Source organism: Chiloscyllium plagiosum, unplaced genomic scaffold, assembly GCF_037043375.1.
Source record: "Chiloscyllium plagiosum isolate Xiang-an unplaced genomic scaffold, Cpla_swu_hap1 HiC_scaffold_7, whole genome shotgun sequence".
Classification (NCBI taxonomy): Eukaryota; Metazoa; Chordata; class Chondrichthyes; order Orectolobiformes; family Hemiscylliidae; genus Chiloscyllium; species Chiloscyllium plagiosum.
In genome coordinates this window covers 28,146,700-28,156,714 of record NW_028270145.1, presented here as the reverse complement: position 1 = coordinate 28,156,714, position 10,015 = coordinate 28,146,700, and the positions used below count along the sequence as shown (strand labels likewise).

The following is a 10,015-nucleotide window of genomic DNA, read 5'->3' as shown; positions in this document are numbered from 1 at the left end:
ACATACACACACATACAGTCACACACACGCTCACACACACACACATACAGACACACAGACACACACACATACACACACACAGACACACACACATACAGACACACACTCACACATACAGACACACACACACACCGACACACACATCCAGACACACACTCAGACAGTCACACACACACATACACACACAGACATACACACACACACACACACAGGCACTCACACACAGGCACACACATATGCAGACACACACAGACACACACACATACAGACACACACATACAGACACACATACGCTCACACATACACACACACACATACAGACACACAGACATACACAGACACACACATACACACAGACTCACACATACAGACACTCACACACATACAGACACATACACACACAGACACACACTCACACATAGACACACACTCATACATACAGGCACACACACAAACACACACAGACACTCACACACATACACAGACACACACACAGACGCAGACACAGACACATACACACACAGACACATACACACAGACACTCACACATACATACAGACACACATACAGACACACATATACACACAGACACACACATACAGACACACACTCACACATACAGACAGACCTACACACATACACACACACATACAGACACACACAAAGACTACATTTACAGACAAACACTCACACAGAAACACACACAGACACACATAGACACAGACACACACAGAGACGCACACACTCACACAGACACATAGACATACACGCAAACACACACACTCACACAGACACACACACAGACACACACGCACAGACATGCACACACACACACGGAAGAGGGAATCGGGAGGGGGGAAGGAGTGGGCTCAAGGGGCCGAAGGGCCAGCTGCTGTTGCTATTTTCAACGGTCTTAAGACACCGTGCGCAGGTTCTTGGCAGGAGCGAGCGCCGTTCTGAGGGGTGACCGTAGGCAGTTCTGTCAGTGGATGTCCCAACTAGAATTTTCTTCTCCATTTTTCCTAGCGCATGGTTAGAGGTCGGACCATGAGGAGGGGAGAGGTGGAGGGTAGTTTCGAGAAAGGGATTAGGAGTGGTGGTAAAGGTAGAGAAGTCGGGGGGGCGGGGGGGGAGTGACCCTTTTTTTCATTCATTAGAGGGATGTGGGCATCACTGGCTGGGCCAGCATTTATTGCCCGACCCTAGTTGCCCTTGAGAAGGTGGGGGTGAGCTGCCTTCTTGAACTGCTGCAGCCCACATGCTGTGGGTTGACCCACAATGCCCTTAGGGAGGGAATTCCAGGATTTTGACCCAGCGACAGTGAAGGAACGGTGATATATTTCCAAATCAGGGTGGTGAGTGGCTTGGAGGGGAACTTGCAAGTGGTGGTGTTCCTGTGTATCTGCTATTCGCTGAGCATTGTGGGGGGTGCAGCGGTGGGAGCGCGCAGAGCTTCAGTGCATTTCTCTAGCGTCTCCGAGAGGGTCCTAATGGGTTCGCCAGTCGCCACTGACAAACCCCCACCCTGAGCTGCTCCGGGAGACGGTGCAGGTACCGATCGCCAGATCCGCAAGGCAGCTTTTACCGGGGGGGTGGGATTCTGGGATTATGCACAGTGGGAGAATGGAGGGACCGGGTGTGGGGAGAGGGAATTCCAGCGCTGAGGGTCTCACTGGCTGGAAACCCAGTCGCTGTAGCGCTGGGGTGAAGGAAACAGCGTTCGGATGAGCTGAGATTTACACGTGCTCGAGTGTGTGAGGAGAACGGGGGGGGGGGGGGAGGTTGGGGGTGGTCTGGGTGGTGGTGACAGGGAAATGCTGATTGTGGACAAAGGCAGTTGGCAAGCCCGCAGGTTGCTAAGATCGGACCAGGGTTCGTTTCACATGCTGAGTTCCACATCGAAAGTGATTCCTGAGCGACGCAAAGTGAGCACGGTCAACCACTTCACCGGTCTGCAGTCCCTGGGCACTTGGCAGGCGAGTGCTGGCACACACCCGGTGGCCAGGCAGCTCCCGCGCTGAGAGGTGCCATGACTCTGACTCAGTCTGGCCAATATCTCACCAACACCTTGCCATCTTTGGACTGAACTCCTTGCCTCCACGTCACATCAGTATCATTGCGCTGAGCACTTTGCCAGTCATGAATTCATGGATGCTGATAGGCCACTTTTTACAGATACAGCCCATCATTGCGATTCTAGCTCTTTGCTGAAACAATCTGAAAACATTCCCTGCATCTCTCTCTGTTTTGAATATTTGGTCATTCTTCCCGTAGGGAGGCACTCAGCTACTCTCTGTGACCAATCAGGTTCTATTTCCAGTCATTCCCTACAACTCTCACCTCAGACTCAAGTCTCACAATCACACAAATGCTTCTCATTCCTGTGGTTGGGATAGATGACAATGAAACGCATAGTTGAGGCTGGGTTAGGATTAGGTTTTTATCACAATCCGATAATCACAGAGGAATTTAGGAAGCAAAGGCAAGAGTAGGCGATTTGTCCTTGGGAAGACTGCTCCTCATGACTAATCTACTGCAACAGCATTTTCCCACAGTAGTGTCATATGTGGGGGAGGTGGTGGTTTAGTGTTATTGCCATCAGACTGGCAACCCAGAGCTCAGACTGATATTCTGTGTCCAAATCCCACCTGGGCTGTAGGTGAAATTTGAATTCAATACAATTAAAAAACATGGAATTGAAAAGCTTGCTTACAGTGATCGTGTAATTGCTGTCATTTATATTAAAAACAGATCCCATGCAGTTCACTAATTTATTTTTGTTCTTTATTCATTCATGGGATGAGAGTGTTGCTGACTAGGCCAGCATTTATTGCCCATCCCTAATTGCCCAGAACAGAGTTGCGAGTCAACCACATTGGAGTCACATGTAGGTCAGACCGGGTGTGGAAGGGCATTAGTGAACCAGATGAGTTTTTATGACAGTTGGCAATGGATTTATAGTAGTCATGAGATTCTTAATTCCAGATATTTATTGAATTCAAGTTCCACCATCTGCCATCTGTCTCCTTGTTAATCCACCCTCTGGACTAACAAGGAGACGGTGAGATGCTGGAGATCCTGCCCTCTCAGATGCTGCCTGACCTGCTGTGCTTTTCCAGCACCACACCCTCCCCTCTGGATTAACAGTCCAGCGATAATGCCACGAGGCCATCGACTCCTCCAATGTCCCTCAGGGAAGGAAAACTGCAACCCTGGGGAGGGGGAGTCCAGAACTAGAGGGCATTGGTTTACGGTGAGAGGCCAAAGATTTAAAAGGGACCTAAGGGGCAACTTTTTCACACAGAGGGTGCTGCATGTATGGAATGAGCTGCCTGAGGAAGTGGTGGAGGCTGGTACAATTACAACATTTAACAGGCATCTGGATGGGTATATGGATAGGAAAGGTTTGGAGGGATATGGGCCAAGTGCTGGCAAATGGAACTAAATTGGTTTTGGATATCTGGTCGGCATGGGCAAGTTAGACCGAAGGGTCTGCTTCCGTGCTTTACATCTCTCTGACTCTATGGTTCACCACTCTCTAAGTAAACAAATTCTTCCTCATCCCAGTAGATGTGCCTGGACCTAGATCTCCCCAGCCAAGGGAAGCATCCTTCCTGCATTTACCCAGTTGCACCTCATAAGAAATTGGTACTCTTCAAATAGATTGCCACTCAGTCTACTAACCACTAAAGAATACAGGCGCAGGGGTGTCTCCTTGTAAGACAGTTCTCCAGGAATTAGATGGATGAACCTCCCTATATGGCAGATAGTTCCCTCCTTGGATAAGGAGACTAAAAAGGTACACAGTATTCCAGGTGTGATTTCACCGAGTTCCTACACAAATGCAGCAAGCTGTCTTTGTACACAAATACTCTCATGTTTTGGCATATACACTGTTTGCCAGGTTATCTTGCCCCCAATGCCAGCCTTTTGTTAAGAACCAAACTAAATTCCCCCGGTGAGGAGATTTGAACTTACGTCTCAAGATCATTAGGAGAAAGTGAGCACTGCAGATGCTGGAGATCAGAGTCGACAGTGTGGCGCTGGAAAAGCACAGCAGTCAGGCAGCATCCGAGGAACAGGGGAACCGACGTATCCTGATGAAGGGCTTTTGCTCGAAATGTCGGTTCTCCTGCTCCTCGGATGCTGCACCTTCCCAGCACCGCACTCTCGACTGTCAAGATTATAGTCCAACACGCCTGGCCCTGGATTACTCATCCAGGAACGTGCTACCACAGTCCCTGGCCTAATACTGTGTGAGAGTTTGATACCTTCCTCAGCAAAAACACCTTTCACCTTGCTATCTGATGGTTCATCTCGATGTATTAGATTAGATTCCCGACAGTATGGATTCAGGCCCTGCAGCCCAATAAATCCACACTGACCCTCCGAAGAGTAACCCACCCAGACCCAATCCCCTACCTTTACCCCTGACTAATGCACCGAACACAGTGGGCAATTTAGCATGGTCAATTTGCCTGACCTGCACATCTTTGGATTGAGGGAGGAAACTGGAGTACCCGGAGAAAACCCAGGCAGACACGGGGGAAGAATGCACAAACTCCACGCAGACAGTCGTCCGAGGTGGGAATCGAACCTGGGTCCCTTGCGCTGTGAGGCAGCAGTGCTAACCACTGAGCCGCCATGCCGCCCATTGATGGGCTCTTTTCGCTGGCATCCTTCCATCGTTGCGTTCTCAAGGAGCTGCGTTCCTGCATTCCCAAGACCGGTGGCGTTTCTTTTTACTGCTTACCCTGGCAGTTTCATCAATGGGCCGTACGCATCGCACCTTTCACCATCCGAAAATAGCTCGTGGTGGTGGGGGACAAGCTGTAGGAGGTGATAACCAAGAGCTATGGGGGAGGCTGCTTTCCAGATCGGAGCACTGGGGAGAAAGGGGAGAGTGGGATCAATGAATATCAATCATTTTAAAAAACAGCTTCTAAGTAAAAGGAATTATCCCAAAGGCAGATTGTTCACTTAGTCTCTGAACGGCACAGCGCTCTGTTGTTTTAATTATACCGTTGAAAGACGGCATGATCCATTTGAAAATCTGTGTTGTTACAGATTTTCAGGAATTATTATTTCAGAAGGAAAGCGTTTGCTGAGCTTTGTGCATCCTCAGGGCGATGTTAGGGCCAGGATTGATTGTTTCCCATTGAAGGGTCCCAGAACCATTGTTTAGGTAACCCTCGAATTGTGTACCTGAGGACCGATGGCAGAGCACCTTGTTGGAAGGGGCTGAGTTTTCAGATGTGACCTCGAATTGTGTACCTGTCTGTTCTCTGGGATGGGCATCCCCCGATTCCATGGCACCCTGGGGCGTATTGGATGGGATGGGATTTCTTGTTCTATCAAAGAGCATATAAAATAATGAGGCGTTTGGATAGGGTTGATGGTAGTTGTCTTTTCCCTAGAGTGGGAGACTTCAAGACCAGGTGCATGGTTTACAGGTGAGAGGAGAGAGACTTAATAAAGATGTGAGGGGCAATGTTCTTACACAGAGGGTGGCTCGTGTGTGGATGCAGGTTGCAGTTACACTGTTTAAAAGACACTTGGATAAGGACACGAATAGGAATGGTTTGGAGGGATATGGGCCAGGAGCAGGCAGGTGGGACTAGTTTAGTTTGGGATTATGGTCGGTGTGGATGAGTTGGACCGAAGGCTGTATTTCCATGAGGTATGACTCTATAACGTGAACTGGAATTTGCAGGATGGCAGACCCCTCTCGGGGGTACTTCCTGCACAGTTGGTGGTTGGTTAAGGGGCACTTTCATCACGTGAAGCCACGCTGACTCTGAATGGCTTCTGCCTGTCACTCAGTGAGTGTCTGTCTTGTCCTCTGATTCCCGAAGTCAATCTTCCCGAGGCCTCGGCTGACGATAGCGATGGAGGACCGATGGCAGAGCACCGAATCGTTGGAAGGGGCTGAGTTTTCAGATGTGACCTCGAATTGTGTACCTGTCTGTTCTCTGGGATGGGCATCCCCCGATTCCATGGCACCCTTTTGCGGCACGGTGGCACAGTGGTTAGCACTGCTGCCTCACAGCACCAGAGACCCGGGTTCAATTCCCGCCTCAGGCGACTGTCTGTGTGGAGTTTGCACATTCTCCCCGTGTCTGCGTGGGTTTCCTCCGGGTGCTCCGGTTTCCTCCCACAGTCCGAAGATGTGCAGGTTAGGTGAATTGACCATACTAAATTGCCCATAGTGTTTGGTGAAGGGGTCAACGTAGGGGAATGGGTCTGGGTGGGTGGTGCTTCGGAGGGTCGGTGTGGTCGTGTTGGGCCGAAGGGCCTGTTTCCACACTGTAAGTAATCTTAAAAAACAAATGGGGGAGGGTTTTCTCCTTTGCGACCTCACATAGCATCATCGCCTCACCATCCGTGGGATCTTGCTGTGCACACCGTCAAGCGCTGCCACCTCGCCGCTACAGCGACTGTGCGTGTAAACCAAGAACGCTCGATTGGCCTCAGTCGCCGCTTTGGGTTTTTTCCTGAGGTGGTGCAATGGCGCCACATAAATTCAGGCTGTCGTTTTGGATACTCCCTCTGTGACGCGTTATGCGAGATTTTATTTCCTGCAACTGTCGATCAGCTGCTCTTCTGTAAGACATTCCTCCAGGAAGTAGGCGGATGAACCTCTCTATACGGCAGATAGTTCCCTCCTTGGGTAAGGAGACCAAAAAAAGGTACACAGTATTCCGGGTGCCATTTCACGGAGTTTCTACACAAATGCAGCGAGTTATCGTTGTACACAAATGCTCTCATGTTTCGGCATATACACTGTTTGCCGGGGTCGATGTAATGTGAGCTAACCAGGATTATCTCACGATGCAGAACTGCGCTGGAGTGTCCAGTTTAGTGTCTATTTCCCATAGATCTGCTTGGTTTGCTGCACCTTTGAAACTTCTCAATGAAAATCCAGTCAGAGATGCACAAGGAAAATCTGGGATGGCTGGCTGGGAGACTTTAATCCCTGCTGAAAATGATACTGTCCTTGAACGTTTCCCTCTGTTTTTAGAGTTGACAGCAGGAAACCAAGTGTCACCCCCCCTGCCGAGACCAACAGGCCATCCTGTAGACTTGTGGTTCCACCTTGGGCATTTAGCAACAACAGCAGGATTGCATTTACTTGGCACCTTGCACGTTATCACCCCCTCCAAGGCGCTCCCTGTTATCAGGCAAAACTTGACAACGAACGAGATAAGGGGCTTTCGGGGCAGGGGACCCGAAAACTTAGTCAACACAGTGGGGGGAGTACAAGGAGGGATTTTAATGAGGGAAGTGAGTTAGAGCGGGTTCAGGAAGGAATTTCAGAACCTGGATATGAGGCAGCTGAATGAAGACTGAAGGGAATCGGGGATATGGAAAAGGTCAGAATGGGAAGAGGGTGAAGGGCTGGTGGAGGTAGATCAAGCAAGGAAATGGAGTGTTTTAAAACAAGGATGAGAAATTTAAAATCCAGACATGACCAGACAGCTAGTACAGCCATGGTGGGGAACTGGGCTTGGTAGCCTGGTAGAGAACAGACAGTAGATGATACCGTAGAACTTTATGCAGGGTGCAGGTACGAGTCTGGCAGAAGGGACGGCATGGACTCGATGGGTCAAATGGCCAGCTTTCACACTGTATGGATTCTATGCTGCATGTAGATTGGAAAAGGAAGATGACTCTGCCTCAAGAGTTAGAGAGCGTGGATAGAAAGATGCCTGTTTGACAAGCAGTGTAACGACGATCCCAGTTACACCACGTCCTGGCTCTGCGGTGGGGGTGGGGGGGGGGTTGGAGGTGGAGTGGTGACGATTGATCGGAAACTGAATTGGAGTAGCTGCAGCTGCAAGAGCAGGTCAGAGACAGAGTCACTCACCCTGACGACTCCTCAGAACCTGTTGCTGTTCATGGGTCATTAGGTCGAAATCCTGAGCCCCCTCTCCCTGACAGCACTGTGGGGGGGGGGTTATCGAAATTACAGACACGGTTCTAGTCCAGGGAGGTGGCACACCTGTACCCTTGGAAGGGCAACTGGGTGGTAACAAATCCTGGTCTCACCACTGACAACCCAGGAGAGAATCAATATTTTCAAAAAATCTTTGACTGCACTCAGTGTGAGTGACCAGGAACAGGCTCAGGAAGTTCTGGATGTGTAAACTGTGCTGTATATGGTCTGAAGACAAAGATTCTGACACAATAATAAATTATTTATCACTATTTACATTGCTGTTGAGAAATTTCAAATCTGATATTAAAAGGATAGGAGATTACATGGCACCCCTCAATCTAATCTAACTTTGTAACGGTGAAGTCCTTGTTCCTCATAAATTCACTGCGAACAGGTTTCTCCTGGCTTCTGTTTAAAAGCTCTTTGATTTAAGCTGTGATTTTTGTCCTGGATCCTCTGACTGTTGACCATTGTCTGTCTCCTCCCTCACCTCCATCCAAGGCCCCAAAGGAGCCTTCCACATCCATCAAGGTTTCACCTGCACATCCACCAACGTCATTTATTGTATCCGTTGTTCCCGATGCGGTCTCTTCTCCATTGGGGAGACTGGGCGCCTCCTAGCAGAGCGCTTTAGGGAACATCTCCGGGACACCCGCACCAATCAACTACACCGCCCCGTGGCCCAACATTTCAACTCCCCCTCCCACTCTGTCGAGGACATGCAGGTCCTGGGCCTCCTTCACCGCCGCTCCCTCACCACCTGACGCCTGGAGGAAGAATGCCTCATCTTCCGCCTCGGAACACTTCAACCCCAGGGCATCAATGTGGACTTCACCAGTTTCCTCATTTTCCCTTCCCCCACCTTACCCCAGTTCCACCCCCAGCTCCATCCTCATGACTTGTCCTACCTGCCAGAGACCTATCATCTTCATCCCCACCCCCATCCACCTATTGTACTCTTGGCTATCTTCTCCCCAGCCTCACCCCCCTCCCATTTATCTCTCTGCCCCGGAGGCTCTATTCCTGGTGAAGGGCTTTTGCCCGAAACGTCGATTTTCCTGCTCCTCGGATGCTGCCTGACCTGCTGTGCTTTTCCAACACCACTCTCATCTAGACTCTGGTTTCCAGCATCTGCAGTCCTCACGTTTGCCTCGCTGTCTGCCCGAGCCTGTCCTGCCGAATCCCAGCGCAGCTTTGCAGTAGAGCTGTGTACATCCCAGTGATCCTGCTTATAGTGGTGGCTCAGAAAGAGCTGTGCACCATCAGCGCCTGTTCAATGCTGCTTTCTGTCAGCCTCTTTCACCACCACGAGCTTGACACCCTCCCAGACATCGGTCTCTCTTACACTCCCTGAATTCTTTTGCGGTGTCATTGGAACTCTCTCCCACATCTCCGCCTCTTCAAGTCACTTTGTAAAACGGTCCATCCCTGCCTGTTGTTAATCTTGACTTGATGACCTGTGCATGCAACATTTCAGGCACGACACATGAATGCAGCTTATGATGGAGGGTTACCTCACCGAGCGAATTATTGAACAGCACAGGGGGTGTGGTGTAAAGGCCACACAAGCGCATCCAGACTATAGGCTCGATCTCCCACCTCTGTAGAGTCAGCCAAAGGTAGAGGTCAGGGGGCTGCAGTTAGCCCTGGTTTATTCTCTGCCCCTCTGACCTCCCAGTGCGATGCTGAGGGAGTATGGGATGCAACCTTAAACCCAACACCCACCTACCTGTCTGCCTGCTCAGGTAGAGCAATATAAATGATTTGGATTTGAGCATAAGATGTATCGTTAGAAAGTTTGCAGACGAGACCAACATAGGTGGTGTAGTGGACAGCGAAGAAGGTTACGTCAGAGTGCAACGACATCTCGATCAGATGGGCCAATGGGGCCGAGGAGTGGCAGATAGAGTTTAATTTAAATAAGTGTGAGGTGCTCATTTTGGAAAGGCAAATCCGGGCAGGACTTACACACATAATGGTAAGGTCCTGGGGTATGTTGCTGAACAAACAGACCTGGGGATGTGGGTGGATAGTTCCTTGAAAGTGGAGTCACAGGTCGGCAGGGTGATGAAGAAG

The 10,015-nt window shown here is 50.0% G+C and overlaps 1 protein-coding gene across 6 annotated transcripts in view; it reads left to right on the top strand.

The window, feature by feature from the left end:
• The window catches only part of adam23a (ADAM metallopeptidase domain 23a), a 305,906-nt gene that overhangs the window by 82,220 nt on the left and 213,671 nt on the right, over positions 1–10,015 (top strand). The window lies entirely within an intron of this gene.